Source organism: Lithobates pipiens, unplaced genomic scaffold (genome assembly GCF_037356315.1).
Source record: "Lithobates pipiens isolate NorthernLeopardFrog02 unplaced genomic scaffold, aLitPip1_a1.2 Scaffold_30, whole genome shotgun sequence".
Taxonomy (NCBI): domain Eukaryota; kingdom Metazoa; phylum Chordata; class Amphibia; order Anura; family Ranidae; genus Lithobates; species Lithobates pipiens.
In genome coordinates, this window is record NW_027507791.1 from 152,833,558 (window position 1) to 152,854,344 (window position 20,787).

A 20,787-nucleotide genomic window follows, 5' to 3' on the forward strand; every position below is an offset into this window, starting at 1 on the left:
CCCCAAATTCGTACAAACTTTAGAACCCCATTGAAGTCTATGGGACTCGAACGGTCGAAATTAAAAGTGCTAATTTTAACGGCTAATATGCAAGATACTGTCCTAAAAAGGTTTTGGGGACCTGGCTCCTGCCCCAGGGGACATGGGTCAATGCCTAAAATGTTTTTAAAAATGGCCGTTTTGGCGGGAGCACTGATTTTAATGACAATTAAAGTGAAAAAAGTGAAATATTCCTTTAAATATGGTGCCTGGGGGGTGTCTGTAGTATGCCTGTGAAGTGCCACGTGTTTCCCGTATTTAGAACAGTCCCTGCACAAAATGACATTAAACGGAAATAACATCATTTAAAACTGCTTGCGGTTTTAATGTTATATCTGGTTCCTGCAATATGGTTGAAAATCATTGAGAAAAATGGCATGGGTAGCCCTCCCTGCCCATTACCAGCCCCTTTGGGTCTTGTACGCATATTAAGGGGAACCCAGTACCCATATTAAAAAAAGGAAATGCGTGTGGCCCCCAGGCCCTATATACTCAGAACAGCAGTATACAGGCGGTGCAAACAGGATGGGGACTGTGTAGGTTTGTTGTGTTAAGTTGAATCTGTTTGTAATTTTCAACTGGTACATTTTTAAAGTGTAGCTCCAGTCAAAAAAACTATTTTTAAGCTTTTTGGAAAACATAGGGAAGGGTTATCACCCCTGTATAATTTGTTTTGTCGTACATATTTTTTCATCTCACTTGCTGTTGTCTCCTTCCGTTTGCAAGTAGGAGATGTTTGTAAGTTGGATGTTTGAAAGTAGGGTCCTGCCCTATATGCTCTGCAGAAATGGCGGAACAAGGTGTTGGTTTTGCCACAACATTGTAAGCCCTCAAAGTGACTCTTGGTGGGCGCTGGAGCGCCCTGCTGTGAACGATTATATCAAGAATTGTAATTACATGCCATTGTTGAACAGTGGTAGAAAAATTTACCTTTGGTGGTTGTGGTGCTGGTGCCACAACACTATAAGTCCTCACAGTTACTCTGGGTGGGCACAGGAACGGGCCCTCCTGTGAAATATTATGTCAAGAATTGTAATTACATGTCCCTGTTAAACAGGGGCAGAAAAATTGGGCCTTAATCACTGGTGCTGGTGCCACGACACTGCAACCTCTCCCATATACTCTAGTTTTATTGCAGGAATTAGCCCTGCTGCAAAGCATTGCATCAAAAATTGTAATTAAACGCCCCTGTTAAACAGGGGCAGAAAAATTGGGCTGATGGCATCACCCAGAACCAGAAATGTTATTCCAACATATCAGCGGAGGAGGAAGAGGATAGACAATCAACATAACAGGACAGTCACTCAGCATCAGCATAGGCAGTCTTGAAGGGATGTGATATTTCAAAAAAAAATATTCGGTTACATCAGCTTCAGGTGCTTGGTAGCTGTGGGTGATCCAAGACTGATTCATCTTGATGAAGGTCAGTCGATCAACTGATTCGGTAGACAGCCGCACCCTGTGATCGGTAACAAAGCCACCAGCAGCACTGAAGGTGCGTTCCGAAAGAACGCTGGATGCAGGACAGGCCAGTAGCTCAATTGCATACTGTGCAAGCTCTGGCCAGTGATCCATCCTCAAGACCCAGTAAGCCAGAGGATTTTCGGTGGGAAAGGTGTCCAAGTCTGACCTTGCCCCTAGGTATTCCTGCACCATGTAAATCAGACGCAGGCGATGGTTGCTGGAACCGATCATACCTTGGGGCTGCGGACTAAAAAATTGTCTGAAAGCATCAGTCAGACGGCTACCTTCTCCACCGCTCCTTCTGACCGATGCCTCAGCAACACGTTGTCCAGGACCAGGAGTTTGTAACCTCCCAGTCTCTGGGAGCGCGTTGCACAGACCTTTCTGCAAGGCCTCCCGGAGATGTCTCATCCTCTGCTCCCTCTGCGATGGCAAGATAAGGTCGGCAACCTTACCCTTGTACCGTGGATCAAGGAGAGTGGCCAGCCAGTAATGGTCCCTCTCCTTGATCCGAAGAATGCGAGGATCCTTCCGCAGGCTTTGCAGGATCAGGGAGGCCATGCAGCGTAGGTTAGCTCTGGCATTCGGTCCGGAGTCCTCTGGGTCACTAAGGACAACATGATCCGCAGCTACCTCCTCCCAGCCACGTACAAGTCCACGTGTTTCTTGGGACTGTAAATCATCCCTACAAGACTGCTTCTGCTGCTGCTGATGCTGAGTGCCAGCCTCCACCTCCATGCTGACACAATCATCCTCCTCCTCCTCTTCCTCCTCCTCATCCTCTTCCTGTGTGATGGGTGGCACAGCAGGAACACTGTCTGGATAAAGGGGGCCTTGAGAGGCAAGGAAGTCCTCCTCTTCCTGCCTCTGTTCTGCCTCAAGTGCCATGTCCATTATTCCATGCAGCGTATGCTCCAAGAGGTGGACAAGAGGTACAGTGTCACTGATGCATGCACTGTCACTGCTCACCATCCTTGTGGCCTCCTCAAACGGTGACAGGACAGTGCATGCATCCCTGATCATGCCCCACTGGCGTGGTGAGAATAAACCAAGCTCCCCTGACCCTGTCCTGGTGTCGTAGTCGCACAGGTACTCATTGATGGCCCTCTGCTGCGTGTGCAGCCGCTGCAGCATGGCCAACGTTGAGTTCCACCTGGTGGGCATGTCACATATAAGGCGGTTCTTGGGCAGGTTCAACTCCTTTTGGAGCTCAGCCAGCCGAGCACAGGCATTAAATGATCGGCGGAAATGCACACAGACTTTCCTGGCCTGCTTCAGGACATCCTGTAAGCCGGGGTACCTGCCCAAGAACCGCTGCACCACCAGGTTAAGGACGTGAGCTACACAGGGCACATGGGTCAGTTGTCCCTGTCGGAGGGCGGAGCCATTGTCGCAAACCACCATTCCTAGCTTAAGCTGGTGTGGCGTCAACCACCTCTCGGCCTGCCCCTGCAGAGCTGACAAAACATCCGCCCCAGTGTGGCTCCTGTCCCCCAAACAAACCAGCGCAAGCACGGCATGGCATCGTTTTGCCTGCGTACTTCCGTCGCCCCTGGAACGTCTACAGAGCACCGCTGGTTCTGAGGACAGAGCACTGGAAGAGGCCATGGAGGAAGAAGAAGAGGAGGGGGTGGAGGAGAGAGGTGTGTCACAACCAATTGTAGCATTTTGGAGGCGTGGTGGTGGAACAACCTCCAACACTACTGCACCTTGTCCTGCATCCTTCCCAGCTGCCAGAAGAGTGACCCAATGGGTTGTGAAAGACAGGTAACGTCCCTGTCCATGCCTGCTGGACCATGAGTCAGTGGTAATATGCACCTTACCGCTGACCGCCCTGTCCAGCGAGGCAAGGACATTGCCTTCCACATGCCGGTAGAGAGCCGGAATCACCTTCCGTGAGAAAAAGTGGCGTTTGGGGACCTGCCACTGAGGAACCGCACATTGTACAAACTCACCGAAGGGGGCAGAGTCTACCAACTGAAAAGGCAGCAGTTGAAGTGCTAGCAATTTAGCCAAGCTAGCATTCAACCGCTGGGCATGTGGATGGCTGGGAGTGAACTTCTTTCGCCGGTCCAGCAGCTGGGGCGGGGACATTTGCCTGCTATAATCGGACGTGGGTGTACTGCTAGCAGAGTGCCCGGAAGCACTTGGCTGGGACACACCTAATTCTACACCTTCATTCCTCTCAGAGCAGGTTTCAGAGAGAACTGAAGGTCTAGTGGGGTTGGAGATGCCAGCTGTTGAGGAGCAAGGAGAGGTCCGCTTTGTTCTTTGGTGTGGGTCTTTGAGGTACGCTTGCCAACGAGCTGCATGGCAGGTCAACATATGTCTGGTCAAGCATGTGGTGCCCAAGCGGCTGATGTTTTGGCCACGCAAGATACGCTTGAGACATATGTTGCAAATAGCAGCGGTGCGATCTGATGCACTCGTCTCAACAAAGGCCCACACACTTTTAGAATAACGCGCAGAGGCAGCGCCCTGCACAGGCGGAGCTCTTGTGGGATTCAGTCGGTGTGCTGCCCCTAAGCTGGCCCCCGGAGGGCATCCTGCCTCGTTGGACATGTGCCTCCTCCTCCTCCTCTCTCCTATCAGGCACCCATGTGGAGTCAGTGCCCTCATCATCCCCTCCCTTTTCATCGCTGTAGCAAACCTGGCAATATGCTGCAGCTTGTGGAACATGACTGCCAGATTGCTGTCCTTCTTGAGCATTCCCTCTCTCTGCATTCACGCTACTGACTTCCTCTAGCTGAGTGTCATCATCAGAGCCTACAAAACACTGGGCATCCTCCTGGAGCATGTACCCAACACTGTGCTCAAAGAGTTCAGGAGACTCCTCAGGAGGACGTGGTGGGTCTAGGGAAGGAGTCACTGATGATGACATTGAGACGAGGGAAGACGATGCGTTGGCAGCTGCTTTGCGGTTCAACATGTCCAGCTGCCGAAAAGAAGGACAAGCGTGTCCCATGGCCACGTGCTGATGACAATGCACTGCGTCCACGACCAGCACTGTTGTCTCTAGACACAGAGCCTGCTTGCCCTCTTTTATCGGCTCGCGCCTGTCTGCCTCTCCTTGCTGGCCTTCCAGACATGGTAATGGCCTGAGGGGAGTTGGGTAAAACAGTAGTTGGGTAGTGTATATTGTGCTGGAGGCACACAGCACCCACTAACTCCTGCAGATGCCTTTAATATAGAACACCAGAGATAAAGGGGTATACTGTAATGGAGTCACACAACACCCACTAAGCCCTGCAGATGGCTCTATTAGAGAACAGCAATAAAGGGTAGATACAGGTGTATATTGTGCTGGAGGCACAAAACACCCACTAACTCCTGCAGATGCCTTTATTATAGAACACCAGAGATAAAGGAGTATTTACAGATGTATACTGTGCTGTGCTGGAGGCACACACAACTTCCAATAACTCCTGCAGATGGCAAGTGGGCTCAAATAGAGAAGAGCTATGTAGGTGGATATAGCGGTGTGTACTGGGTACAGAGCACGCAGACAGCACGCACAAGCTCCTAACACTACTGACTGCAAGCTCTATTATAAAAGATAGATCACTAGCTATATAGGTGAGGTGAATATAGCGGTGTATACTGCGGTCAGGGCACGCAGACAACAACCACTACAGAAGAGCAAGATCGAAAATCGTCCGTTAACGATCAGTGTATATTGTGTTGAAGGTACACAGAACACCCACTAACTGCTTCAGACGCCAACACACTACACAAGGCCGCCACGCTGGCAGCCTTATATAGTGTGTGGCGTGTACTACACAGCCTGAGCTATGATTGGCCACAGGCATCCTGCCTGTGGCCAATCATGGCTCTCCTCGCTGCTGGCGCTGTGATTGGCCAAGCATGCGGGGTCACAGTGCATGCTTGGCCAATCATGAGCCAGCAATGCACTGCGATGACGCAGTGCATTGTGGGCCGTGAGCGCCACACGAATTTGGCGCGAACGACCCATAACATTCGGAATTCGCCGAACGGGCGAACAGCCGATGTTCGAGTCGAACGTATGTTCGACTCGAACACGAAGCTCATCCCTAATGCTCAGTTTTTCTTTTCTGTTTTTTCTTGTACGAAAACAGTACACGTTAAATTAAAATTGTTTGTTCTGTTCCCGTACAAGAAATAGTTTGGCGTTTGTCCCTTCAGGAATTTTCATACGAAAATTCGTAATTGGCTTTCGAAAGTTATGTACACACTATACGAAAATCTTAGTAAAATTCTTTGGACGAAATTGTTCACCTGATTTCCTTATAGTGTGTTTTTACTCTGAGACGTGGTGCCTGGTCAAATACTAACAGCAGCTGTGCTAAATATTTGTTAACATGTAAAATGTTGTTTTGTATCACTGTTTATTAATATATCAAAATGTAATGCTGTGGTTAAAGACTACACTCCTGTCCCTTTTTTGGGATTTTTATATATCTGTTGTATTCTATTGAAATATCTTGCTCTCTTCATTATAAAACGTTTATTCTATGACTTCTTTTACACTTATGCCACGTACACACGACCAGACTTTATGACAGCAAAGGTCCGACGGAACGAGTCCGTCGGACAATTCAATCATGTGTGGGCTCCATCAGACCTTTGCTTGCCAAAAATCCGGCGGACTTTAGAAATAGAACATGTTTTAAATTTCCCCACCGGAACTCCGCAGGACCGAGAAATCCGCTTGTGTGTATGCTAGTCCGACGGACAAAAACGGACACTAGGGCAGCTATTGGCTACTGGCTATAAACTTCCCTATTCTAGTCCGGTCGTACGTCATCACGGTCGAATCCGTCAGACTTTGGTGTAATTGTGTGTGGCCAAGTCCGTTAATTTGGAAAGTCCGTCAGAACTCCGCCAAAAGTCAGTCGGAAAGACCGGTCATGTGTACGCGGCATTAGTGACACTTGCTGTGGAATAGATCTTTCTTTCAATAACATTAAAACTTGGAAAACGTTGTATGTTTCAGACACCGTGTATTAATGCCTTATAATTATTACCTTGACTAAAAACTACCTATCATGGATCTTGCAACGCCGTGTGTCACAAACCATTTAGGGTGAAGTGAAACCTCGCCTGCCTGGAAACCCCTAAACTGTGGGGCGACCTTGAGCTCCCCAGCTTCAAAAAATATTACTATGCAGCTGCTGAAATATCACTCTATTTATGAAACCCCTCTTTGGTAGGTCTTGATTGATTGTGATTCGCTCTTGGTAGCCAATCTTTTATTTCTTAAACCTGCAGGGCAATCGCCAAACCAATCGCAAAGCACTTTCTCACTCTCTGGGATAGACTTAAACTGTAATCCAGCCTTCTCTCCCCTCATACACCACTTCTATCTTTCTTTAAAAACGCATTGGTCTTACCCAGCTGTAAACTCACATTATAAGGGCAAACTGAATACAATTATTGTTCTTATTCAGATTGAGGTGCATCTTAGAATCATTTATTATTTTAGAATTTTTGCTTATGAAGAGCAACTACTATTTATATGGATGTATATAATTTTGTTTTCCAAATTATACATTTTATTAGATTTTCAAATGAGTACTGGTGTTAAATTTGTTTTATGGTTCGTGTTCAGTGAAAATGCCTGGAGGTGGTTTCTTAATACAGCAGATGCCTTATAAAAGTGTAATTATCTAATGCAATCTTTGAGCACAATGAGAAATCATTTTATTAGTTACTTTTCTTAAAGGAAAATAAATGTCCACGATACTTACCTCTCCTTCAACAGTCTGACATCCCTCACGGACATCTTCTACTCAACTTCATTCTGGTGTCAGGCTGCAGCCTTCCTTACTGGCCAGTACAGGATGAAATCACTCCTGCGCATACGCAGAGTTCTGTCATCCCATCACACAGGCTCTGTGCATGAATGTAAATTGCACAGCTCAGTGCACCTTCTAAAGAAGACTGCGAGCAAACAGCTGGGTTTATTTTATTGCCGAAGAGACATCCCAGCACATCCCACATATGCTCTTCTTCCATTATTCCATGGTCCAGTCCTGAAGCTGATGTGCCCATTGTAGGTGCTTTAGGCTGGGGCCACAGAACAGCATAGACACTGACCAGTCTGTGTCTACGCGGCTCCATACACAACAAATTGAGATGCACTGTGTGTCCTGATACCTTTCTGTCAGATCTAGCATTAACCTTTTCAGTAATTTGAGCTACAGTAACTATTTGATCAGACTTCATTGGCCAGCCTTCTCTCCCCATGTGCATTAATGAGCCATAGCCATTCATGATTCTCTCACCGGTTCACTGGTTTTACTTCCTTGGACCACTTCTGATAGGTCTCTGCCACTGCTGGCGGGAAAGACCTGCAGTTTTGGCATTGCTCTGACCCAGTTATCTAGCCATTACAAAGGTGCTGTTGTCAAAGTCCCTCAAATCCTTACACTTGCCCAATTTGTTTTACTTTTAACCACTTCAATACAGGGCACTTAAACACCTTCCTGCCCAGACCAATTTTGAGCTTTCAGCGCTGTCGCACTTTGAATGACAATTGCGCGGTCATGCTACACTGTACCCAAATGAAATTTTTATCATTTTTTTCCCACAAATAGAGCTTTCTTTTGGTGGTATTTGATCACCTCTACGGTTTTTATTTTTTGCGCTACAAATAAAAAAATACCGAAAATTTTGAAAAAAAAATGTTTTTTTTTGTTTGTTTCAAAACTTTGTAAATAAGTACGTTTTCTCCTTCACTGATGGGCACTGATGGGGCTACACTGGGCACTGATAAGGTGGCACTGATGGGCACCAATGTGGCACCAATGAAGTGGCACTGATAGGCGGCACTGATAGGCGGCACTGATGGGCGACACGGATGGGCGACACGGATGGGCAACACGGACGGACACTGATAGGTGGCACAAATTGGCACTGATAGCTGGCACGGATGGGTGGCACGGATGGGCATGGATAGGCGGCACAGGTGGGCATGGATAGGCGGCACATGTGGGCATGGATAGGCGGCACATGTGGGCATGGATAGGCGGCACAGGTGGGCACTCATAGGCGGCACAGGTGGTCACTCATAGGCGGCACAGGTGGGCACTCATAGGCGGCACAGGTGGGCACTCATAGGCGGCATCAGTGTTATAGTAATGGATGCCAATCAGTGCCAAACAATAATGCATCCTCGGGGGGGCTGTGCTGATAATCGATCAGCACAGACCCCCCCTGTCAGAGGAGCAGCCGATCGGCTCTCCTCTACTCGCGTCTGACAGACGCGAGTGAGGAAAAGCCGATCACCGGCTCTTCCCATTTACACTGTGATCAGCCGTGATTGGACACGGCTGATCACATGGTAAAGAGTCTCCGTCGGAGACTCTTTACCGAGATCGTAGTTGCCGGGTGTCAGACTGACACCCCGCAACAACGATCGCCGCGATGCGCGCCCCCGGGGGCGCGCAGCGGCTCATAATCCTAATCACGTCATATGACGTCCGGTTAGGATTATGAAACCACTTTGCCGCCGTCAATTCCCTATAGGGCGGGCGGCAAGTGGTTAACACATTAACTTCAGAGAAAAAAATCTTGCTGCCTAATATATCCCACCCACTTCCAGGTGCCATTGTCACAAGATCATCATTCATGTTATTCACTTTACCTGTCAGTGGTCATGATATTATGGCTGATTTCTGTAAAACTGACCATAAATTATACAATTTTCTTGTTCATTTTCATTTAGCGTTACCATCAACAATGTAGTGCAGTGGCCTGCATGATTGCATACGAATTGAAAATGCTTGCACTATATTACCAAAATCATTGGGGTGCCTGCCTTTACACGCACATGAACTTTAATGGCATCCCAGTCTTAGTCTGTAGGGTTCAATATTGAGTTGGCCCACCCTTTGCTGCTTTAACAGCTTCAATTCTTCTGGGAAGGTTGTCCACAAGGTTTAGGAGTGTGTCTATGGGAAGCGCATTTGTGATATGGATGAAAGGGCCTGACCCACAGCCTCCAAAGGTGTTCTATTGGGTTGAGGTCAGGACTCTGTGCAGGCTAGTCAAGTTTCGCAATCCCAAATTTACCCATCCATGTCTTTATGGATCTTGTTTTTGCACTGGTGAGCAGTCATGTTGGAACAGGGAGGGGCCATTCCCAAACTGTTCCCACAAAGTTGGGAGCATGAAATTGTCCAATTGTCTTGGTATGCTGACACCTTAAGAGTTCCGTTCATTAGAACTAAGGTGACAAGCCCAACCCTGGAAAAACAACCCCACACCATAATTCCCCCTCCACCAAATGATTTGGACCAGTGCACAAAGCAGGGTACATACAGACATGGATTAGCGAGTCCTGACCTCAATCTGATAGAACACCTTTGGGATGAATTAGAGCAGAGACTGCGAGCCAGGCCTTCTCGTGCACATCAGTGCCTGACTTCACAAATGCGCTTCTGGAAGACTGGTCAAGCATTCCCATAGGCACACTCCTAAACCTTGTGGACAGCCTTCCCAAAAGAATTGAAGCTGTTATAGCTGTAAGGAGGTTGCCAACTCAATATTGAACCCTACGGACTAAGACTGGGATGTCGTTGAAGTTAATGTGCTTGTAAAGGCAGGCATCCCAATACTTTTGGTAATATAGTGTAGGTTTGACCTCACGTTTTTGTAAAGGGAAATTGCACAAGCAAACTGTATGGCCAGCCTTAATCTATTTGTTTGATGCTGCCCTGCTTGCCCCACTATAATAATTTTATTTATGCGTGCAAAAAAATGTAACTAGTGGCTCCTCTGCAGAATTTATGCTTGCCCCCTAAACTAAATAATGATCATTACACAGTAGGTGAGGTTGAAAAAAGACACAAGTCCATCAAGTCCAACCTATGTTTTGATTATATGTCAGTATTACATTTTATATTCCTGTATGCTGTGGTCGTTCAGGTGCTTATCTAATAGTTTTTTGAAACTATCGATGCTCCCCGCTGAGACCACTGCCTGTGGAAGGGAATTCCACATCCTTGCCACTCTTACAGTAAAGAACCCTCTAGGTAGTTTAAGGTTGAGCCTCTTTTCTTCTAATTTTAATGAGTGGCAACGTGTCTTGTTAAACTTCCTTCTGCAAAAAAGTTTTATTCCTATTGTGGGGTCACCAGTATGGTATTTGTATATTGAAATCATATCCCCTCTCAAGTGTCTCTTCCCCAGAGAGAATAAGTTCAGTGCTCACAACCTTTCCGCATAACGGATATCCCCCACACCCTTTATTAGCTTTGTTGACCTTCTTTGTACTGGTTCCATTTCCAGTACATCCTTCCTGAGGACTGGTGCCTAGAACTGGACAGCATATTCTGTGCGGCCAGACCAGAGTCGAGTAGAGTGGGAGAATTATCGTTTTATCTCTGGAATGAATCCCTTTTTAATGCATGCCAATATTCTGTTTGCCTTTTTAGCAGCAGCTTGGCATTGCCTACCATCTACTGGGACCCCCAGGTCCTTTTCCATCCTAGATTCCCCCAGAGGTTCTCCCCCCAGTGTATAGATTGTTTTCATATTTTTGACACCCAAATGCACTATTTTACATTTTTCTACAACCTCATTTGCCATGTAGTTGCCCATCCCATTATTTTGTATTATTTTTTAATCTTTTTGCAAGATTTCCACATCCTGCTGAGAAGTTATTGCCCTGCTTAGCTTAGTATCATCAGCAAAAACAGAGATTGAACTGTTTCCCCCATCCTCCAGGTTGCCTATGAACAAAATAAATAGGATTGGTCCCAGCACAGAACCCCGGGGGAACCCACTACCCACCTCTGACCATTTAGAGTACTCCCGATTTAACACCACCCCCTGAACTCGCCCTTGTAGCCAGTTTTCAATCCATATACTCACCCTACGGTCCATGCTAATGGACCTTATACAAGAAAGGTCATTATTTGTGCTAATATATGTTTTCAGCAGTGAGGACGATGAGAGCTGAAAAAAAATATTGTCGCATGCCTTAAAACAAGTACTTTATTGGCAGATTACGCATGCATTTAAATTGTGTTCATTTGGAGCTTTTTTTTGTGACATGAAAAATGAGGAGAAGTTAAGACTTTCAACATTTAAATGTCCTAAACCAGTAACGCCGAACTTTGGCACCCCAGATGTTTTGGAACTACATTTCCCATGATACTCATCTACACTGCAGAGTGCATGAGCATCATGGGAAATGTAGTTCCAAAACATCTGGGGTGCCAAGGTCCGCCATCACTGCCCTAAACAATATGTGTAATGAACATTTTTGGAAAAAAATGATCAGGTGATAAAACAATGAAGGGCATTTAAACAACTAATTTTTGTCAATCTGAATCTAATATGTCCTGCCATATAAGCATTGCACAGCAAATTATGTCACAAAGCACTGCACATCATATTGTAATTTGTCATTAAAGCAGATTATATAAAAGTTTCCAGGGACATTTTACACTGTAATGACTAATTACATGAATTATTGGTTAGGCTAAATAACCCTGTTACATTGATTTTCAGTGCAGAATCCCTTTATATTGGTAGTCAGTGTAAACCGTCTTGGATTATTGCTGCCTTACATTGGTAATTAGTAAGGACCCCCCCAGGTTTCCAAAAATATGGGGGTTATTAACGAAAGGCAAATCCACTTTGCACTACAAGTGCAAAGTTCACTTGAAATTGCACTGAAAGTGCACTTGGAAGTGCAGTCACTGTAAATCTGAGGGGTAGAACTGCAATAAGGGGAAGCTCTGCTGATTTTATCATACAATCATGTGCAAGCTAAAATGCTGTTTTTTGTTGTTGGTTTTTTCCTTGCATGTCTCCCTTGGATCTACAGTGACTGCACTTTCAGTGCAATTTCAAGTGCACTAGTAGTGCAAAGTGGATTTGCCTTTTATAAATAACCCCCTATGTCTCTCAAATGCAGAGCAGGTTGGTAGGAGAACATAAGCCATATTTTTGATGAGGAATGGTCCAGTATACTCAATAACATACTCAAAGTATCCCTTTCGTCAGCTCAGAAACTCACTCAGCTTTTTATTATACATGACATATCACACTCCTTATAATTTACATAAGTGGCAGAGAAGAGGTACCCCACTATGCCCCAAGTGTAAGGTGGACAATGGTACTCCTACACATGCTATGGAAGTGCCCAAAGTTGATAAGATATTGCACTGAAGTGGTAGGTTATTTTAATAGAATATGGAATCTCTCTTGTAACTGAGATCCTAAACTTTGTCTGTTGGGCTAGTTAGACGATGAGCTATATACACCACACATGTATGTTGCCATCCTCAGAGTCCTGTCATTGCTAGAAAACTCGTAGCACAGAAATGGCTCTATATTACCTCCCCCTACATATAAATAATGGGTCAATGCTGGTAATGAGAGTCTCTTAAGGGAAAAACTAGCTTACAAACACAACTAAATTTGAACGTATCTGGGATGCCTGGCTGGATGTCCCCGGACTAGCTCAATTATGATTAGTTTACAATAAAATTCTTGGTGGTACAACCCTCCTCTGCTTAGTAATAGTACTGTTAACTGAGAATGGATATGATATAGCATAGGATGATGATTATCAGTGTCCACCCCTTCACTGAAAACATTGGATATATGCTTGTGATAACTTGACTTGCAGTGGTTCTTTCTTTCCTTTATTCTGGTTTGGGTTTTTTTGTTTCAATTATTTTGCTTTTACTTACTGGCTCAGGTATATGTTTGTTCATCGTGGTAAACGCCCTATTTTCAGGGGTGAGAACCTCTTTTGTCCTGCTCTCTGGTCTTTACAGCTTTTTGAGGAACAGGAATGTGGAAAAAGGTGAACTGGAGACAGTGTATGTTGTAAATATACTCAGGATTGCTTGTCAGGACTATATCATAATACTTCAAACTGTTTTATGTTATCTAGGACAACATCATAAATGAATACAATCCAGCTTTGCATGCATTACTTTACTCCATGCTGTGACATTGCAATTGTTAAAATGCCTGATCAATATACCTTTTTTATACGCATGTGTCTTCTCAACTTGTTGTTTTGTTTTTTGTGAAAAAATATTTCAATAAAAAAGAGCTGATTAAGAAAAAAGGACCCCTGTTGGTGGCCTGTGCTTATTTAAGTCAGAAAAGGTGTTGATGGCTTTTTTGGCTCTTCTGTAATGACATTGTACAACATTAGTTGGAGGTGAACCCACTGAGAAAACCCGCAGTCCAGTGGCTGTCTGACATACTTCACATCTAGCCTCTGAGATCTTGGAGCCTCATTATAGACATGGACAGAACTCTCCTGTAATTGGCCCCTTGATATCAGTCGGCCTCTGCGTCCGGTTCTTCTGTATCCATCGGGCTTTAGGTGTCTGTCTAGGTCAAGTGTTGGATATTATGACCCTGGTAACTTGGATCTCTGGATTAGAAAACGAGCTTAGCAAAATGTAATGTTTTTGGCAGCTCGGACAATTTGAGCTATGAGTTTAGCTATTTGTATTCACTTGCCCTTTAACTGAGCTAAATTTAAGGAAATGTGTATTATTAGTAAATCTACTTGTTAAATATCCCGTGCATTCACAAAGGTGCCAAATTCTAGGCTTGAACACTTTCACATGATTGAGGGGCTGGGGGGGGCTGACATCACCACATACTCTAAGCTCAGTCTCCAGCCAACTGTGGGTACTTTGGTGGGAGCCTCTACAGGGGGGGGAGGGGGGTACTGCAGAGTAGCCTGTTTTTTTGTGAGTTTGTTGAAAGTGCTTTAAAAAGAACGTCTATGTAAAATTATATCAAATAAGATAAGGATAATAAAGTGGCCAGATAAGTTTTTGATCTATGGCAAGTGAATTTTGGTAGAATTAAAGAAGAACTATAGGCACACCTTTTTTTCATATTGGATAGAGCAAGAGGTTTTTTCACCTTCTATTTCCCATCGCAGAGATTCCCATTCACTTTCTGTCTCATTGCCCAGCAGGAAGTCAGAAGAAATCCCTTCAAATTAAGGGAACACTTTGGGGACCACCAGGTCACCAGAACTAGTGTTCCCATTTGGAAGATTTTCCCTCTATTACAGTTCTGGGGACAACTTAAAATTTGGGATTTTGTTTTACTTTCGCTTTCAATAATAATGATATATAGAGAGGGTGAGGCTCCAATGGGGCACAGCCAGCAATAAAAACTGAAAAGCATTTTTAATCCCCCTTTACTCTATCCAAAACAAAAAAAAGTATATCCTCTAGTTGTACTTTGTGGCATTACTGTGGTCGTCCGGAGTAGGTTAATTTATTTTGGTGGGTTAGAATAATGGTAGGAAATATACATTGTAGCAGGGTGACCATGTGCTACTCAGTAAATTTGAGGTTTTTGGGAGAAGCAACCACACTGATAGCTCAGGTGTATGCTGGCTTCATAGTGGAGCCAGAGATAGAGCTCAGGGCCCCACCCTCCTGAGCGAGGTCTGTGTCTGAGGGGAGCCATTTGAGATGCTGCATCAAGGTCATGTTGAAGCAGAGGAAGGCCCAAGCCTGAGAGGAAGTCCATGTGGGATGTTTGCAGCCAGGAGGCTGTAGAGAAAGTCCAGGGGGACACCAACAGCTAGGGAGCTGCAAGGAAAGATGCAGAGCTAAAGTTCAGTGTCTGCACATACCACTTGGATGTGTTTAATGGTCAGGAAGACCAAAAGGTGTTTGAGAGAAGAGCCAACCAATCAACTCTGAGCAGTAAAACTGCCATAAGAGAGCCTCCCCTTTCCTGACCTGCTGAGCTGCATGCTTGGATTATGGACTGGGAGGGGCGGGCCCATGCAGGTTTTTTTTTGTTTTTTTTCAGTTTTAATTGTCGGCATGTTTCATTTTCCAATCAACTGTCAGCGGGTAGCCTGCTGACAGCTGATGAATCATCTGCTGTTAAGTAAGGACCCGGCATCCAGCTTCTCGGCCTGCTCCTTAGCAACCAGCTATTTGTCAAAAAACTGTGCGGGGGTCCCCTAACCTCCACGCTGTTTTTTGACCTAATACCACACATACAAGATAAACTATGGTAATTATCGCATGCTTTTTTGCTTTCTGGTCTGTTTGTGAATTGGACTTAAGAGCTTTTTATGCAATATTTACCAGCACATTTTTCCTCCGTAAATACAGCATAATCTTTTTTTTTTTTTTGTGAAATGGACTTGCTTTATTATTATTTTACTGCCATAATTTATCAATTGCTGTAAAGCTTAGTGAATTGTCCCCTAAGTATCAGTGTACACTTAAGCCCCGTACACACGAGAGGACTTATGTCCGACAGACTTCCAAAGGAGTTCCGTCGGAGTTCTGCTGGAATTCCGACGGAGTTCTGACAGACTTTTCGGCCGAGCGGACTTGGCCACACACGATCACACTAAACTCCGGATTCGAACGTGATGACGTACGACTCGGCTCGAATAAGGAAGTTCATAGCCAGTAGCCAATAGCTGCCCTAGCGTCGGTTTTAGTCCGTCGGAGTAGCATACACATGAGCGGATTTTTCGAAGGGGACCGGGTCCGGCGGAGTTCCTTCGGAAAAATTTGAAGCATGTTCCATATTCTAAAGTCCTTCGGACTTTGGCGAGTCAAAAGTCCGTTGCAGCCCACACAAGATCGGATAGTCTGACGGACTCAGTCCTTCGGACTTTGGATGTTGAAAAGTCCGCTCGTGTGTACGCGGCATTAGGCTTCAAGCCTAAGTGTGCACTAACAATTAGGGGTTAATTAACTAAGTTTTGCCTTGACTAAGCTTGACGCTGTGGGGTCAATTCACTAAGATTTACATAGTCCACATAAAAACGCAAAACGTGGCATAATGCCACTGCAATTTTACTACAGGCCAGGAAGGCTAAGGAGCCACGCCGTAGGCAAGGGCCTTCTTTTTCCGTTCACAAGCGGCTTTTTCGTCTGCCCGGAGCTTCAGCTAAACGTCCCCAGCCCGACAGGACGACCACAGAAGGACAAAAACGTCCTTGGAACCACAAGCCTAACAAGCCTGCGAACAAAAGTGCTACTGCATGAAGGTTTGCCCCCACCCATGTCTCGGGTAGGGGTTCGCCTTCGGGAGTTTGCAGCCCAGTGATCCTTTTGACTGTCCGACCAATGGGTCTGCGATCTGATTTCCACAGGCTACAAGATAGTTTCTTTCTTGGCTGCCAATCAGATTCTTCCCCTCCAGCATACCCGTTTCCGCGGCTCGCCGGGAGGCCCTCTTGGGGACAGTAAGGTACCTGCTGAATTGTGGGGTGACTGTACCTGTTCCGGGATCAGAATGTTTCCAGGGGTTCTATTCAAACCTGTTTGTAGTTCCCAAGAAGGAAGGGGTTTGGCCAATTTTGGACCTAAAAGCCACTCTGTGAAAGTGCAGAGGTTCTGAATGGAATCAGTTTGCTCAGTAGTAGCTGCACTCCACCAAGGTGACTTTCTGGCATCCTTAGACATCAAGGATGTGTACCTGCACATAACCATATGCCTCCGGCATCAAAAGTTCCTGCGGTTTGCAGTCGGGGAAGCCCACTACCAGTTTGTGGCTTTTGGTTTGGCATCATCCCCCCGAGTCTTTACCAAGGTATTGGCTCCAGTGTTGGAGTTGCTACGGCAACGTGGGATCGCGATCATGGGATACCTAGACGATCTCCTCCTGAGAGCATCTTTCGCCTCAGAGTTAGAGGAGGATGTGGCGATCACAATGCAGACCCTGAAAGAGTTTGGGGGGCTGTTAAACCTAAAGAAGTCAGTGGTAGTACCGACCCAGCATTTGGAGTACCTAGGCTTGCTGCTGGACTCCAGGGAAGCGAGAGTTTTTCTCCCTTCAGACAAGCTACAGACTCTCATAGCCGTGGTAAAGCTATTGATGAACAGCAAGTGGTCGTCGCTTTGCTTCTGCATGTGAGTCCTGGGTCTCAGTTGACCCTGGATCAGCAGATCCACGTAAGTCAGCGATTCACTGATCTGGTGTCTGAGGTCCCCAGTGCTTCAGTCCGGGAAGTCGTTCCTTCCTCTAAAATGGACAGTGATCACAACGGATGCCAGCCTATCCGGCTGTGGTGGAGTCATGGGGGTTCAGTCGGCTCAGGGCCTCTGGTCGACGGAGGAATCCAAACTGCCGAGTTGAGAGCTATCAGGCTATGCCTCTCCACATGGTCGATGAGACTACAAGGGCGTCCGATCAGGATCTAGTCAGACAACGCCACTGCGGTGGAGTATGTCAGTCACCAAGGAGGAACAAGAAGCTCAGCTGCCGCTCGGGAGGTCGCTCACATACTTCGGTGGGCAGAGCGACATGTACCGGCCCTGTCGGCCATTTACATCCCAGGAGTGGAGAACTGGCAGGCGGACTATCTGAGTCGCCAGATGCTGGACCCAGGAGAATGGGCGTTGCATCCGGAGGTGTTCAGGCTACTGTGTGTGCGGTGGGGCACACCAGATGTGGATCTTCTGGCCTCCTGTCTCAATCAGAAGGTGCTGAGATTCGTGTCCAGGACAAGAGATCCTTGGGCAGACGCGTCAGACGCGCTGATAGCTCTGTGGGGTCAATATCAGCTGAACTATGCCTTTCCTCCGTTGAAGCTACTTCCACGTCTGCTCCGCAGAGTGGAAGTCGAGGGGTTTCCGGTAATTCTGGTCGCCCCAGATTGGCCTCAACGTCCGTGGTACGCAGTCCTAGTATGGTTGGTGGCAGACGCGCCCTGGCGACTGCCGTTATGAGAGGACCTTCTGTCTCAAGGTCTGATTTTCCATCCTGGTTTACCATTGCTGGCTTTAACGGCATGGCTATTGAAAGCCAGGTGTTGAGGAACGAGGGTCTGTCGGACTCAGTGATCCCCACTATGTTGAGAGCACGGAAATCCTCTTCCAGGAAGATTTATCATTGTACCTGGAAGGCCTACATCTCCGTGTGTGAGGAGAAAGGATGGCATCCACGCGCCTTTGCTATATCCAGGATCCTGCTGTTTCTTCAGTAAGGAGTAGACTAGAAGTTGGCGTTAAGCACCATTAAAGGACATTTATCAGCCTTGGCTGTCTTTTTTTCAATGACCCCTGGTGTCTCACTCACTGGTGAGTACCTTTGTTCAAGGGGTGTGACATGTAGTCCCTCTGGTGGATCCACTGTTACCCCCATGGGATCTGAACCTGGTGTTATCAGTGCTGCAAAAAACACAGTTTGAGAATATCAGGGAGATCCCTCTCTTCACTCCCAGAAAGTGCTCTTTCTAGTGGCCAGGAGGGTTTTCGGAACTGGCGGCCTTGTCCTGCAAGTCGCCCTACCTGGTTATCCACAAGGATAAGGTGGTGTTGCGTCCGCAACCGTCTTTTCTGCCGAAGGTGGTTTTGGCGTTTAACATCAATGAGGACATTGTGTTACCATCTCTGTGTCCTAAGCCGACACATCCTAAGGAGGTGGCCCTTCACGCTCTGGACGTGGTTCGGGCTCTGAAGGTGTATTTGTCTGCCGCGGCTCCCTTCGGGAAGTCAGAATCGCTATTTCCAGTCACGGCCCACTCCACAAGGGCAGTCGGAACGTCTTGGGGCTTCCGACACCAAGCGCCTGTCGCTCAAGTGTGTAAAGCGGCGACCTGGTCGTCTGTCCACACGTTTACCAAATTGTACAAGGTAGACGTCAGTGCATCGGCTGATGCCTGTTTTGGCTGCAAAGTTTTGCAGGCGGTCGTATAGTTGCAATTGAGTATGCAATATTTTTATTCCTGTTTTTTCGATAAATATGCAGTACCGTTAGTTAATGCACTGTTGCATTACATTCCGCAGTTTTTGGTGCGGTTGTGGGTAGTCACCCCTGTTGCGGGTACCCTGGTTTTGTGGTGGATTCTTCCACGCACTGTTGTTTTTTGTGGGTAAAGTTTCACTTGTTCCCACTTGTCATGGTGGATAAAGTTTTTTTATGCTGTTTTCCCACCCCTTTTTGGCACTGCTTGGGGACATCCCAATGGCTGAGAGAGGAGCTGTGTCGGTCGGTGAATATGAGAGAAAATTGTATTTTTTGTACTCACCGTGAAATCATTTTCTTTGTAATTCACCGACCGACACAGCACCCACCCCTCCTTTTTCTCTTTACGTTATACTTCTTGTTGACGTACTGATGACTGCATGGCAGGCTGGAGGGTTGCTACGCGGTGGACCGCCCCCTGGGCGTAACTGTTAAGTTCTGTGCGTTGCATAACAAGTAATGCCTAGTATTCTGAAGGTGGGCGTAACAACCCAATGGCTGAGAGGAGCTGTGTCAGTCGGTGAATTACAGAGAAAAGGATTTTACGGCGAATACAAAAAATCCTATTTTTACATGTTTATTAACCGCTTACCAACCGGCCCATAGCCGAAAGACAGCTACAGGGCGGTTGCATAACTCTGAGAGGGTGTACTATGATGTCCTCCCAGAATCCCGCTCTTGCGCGCACCCAAGATCATCCTTGACCGCCAGGTCCTCTGGTGCACCACGGATCACAGCAAATGGCCGCAGTTTACCACATGATCGCTCCATCAAATGACGGAGCGGTCACTTGTAAAGAAACCGGCGTCATGTCACAATTCCGTTTCCTCTCTCCCCTCTGTGTACCGATCTGTGCAGTGTGAGAGGAGAGGGGGAAAGATTGGTGGCAGCAGCGCTGTGGGCTGGATCTGTAGTGCCCACAGCGCTGCTTGGTGATGATTGCAGTCACGTCCAGCCATCCATCCATGCTCATCAATACCCTGCCATACCCAGCCATACCCTGCAATACTCTGCAATACCCAGCCATACCCTGCAATACCCTGCAATACCCAGCCATACTCGGCTGTACTTGGCCTCTGTATGTGGCCGGGCTGTGGAAGTCTCACACATGTGTTATTGCTGTACTCAGGAGGAGTAGGAGAATCTATTTTTGGGTGTAATTTTTGGTATGTACATGCTATGTGTTAGAAATATTGTATAAATGGACAACTGTGTGTTAAAAAAATAAATAAAAAAATGTTTTAACCACTTCCCGGCCACCGGCCGTCATGATGTCCTTGACTTTGTGCAGGGATATCTGAATGATGCCTACAGCTACAGGCATCATTCAGATATCAGCTTTTTCAGCTGTTGATTCCCTACACCATAAGAATGATCATAGTGGCTGTTTCGCTGCTTGATCATTCTTAGCCATTGTACACACGGTCGGAGATTCCGACAACCAAATCCGTCGGATTTTGTCCGAAACTGTTGCATACACACGGTCGGACAAAGTTGTCGGAAAATCCGACGTGATTACGTTATTTTGTTACGACGGGACTACGTTCATGCTAGTAGCCAATAGCTTTGGTGTAG

At 46.5% G+C, this 20,787-nt stretch overlaps 1 protein-coding gene across 26 annotated transcripts in view; it reads left to right on the top strand.

Annotated features, from left to right (window-relative positions):
* The window catches only part of GPHN (gephyrin), a 935,903-nt gene that overhangs the window by 476,547 nt on the left and 438,569 nt on the right, over positions 1-20,787 (top strand). The gene's annotated exons all lie outside the window — the stretch shown is intronic.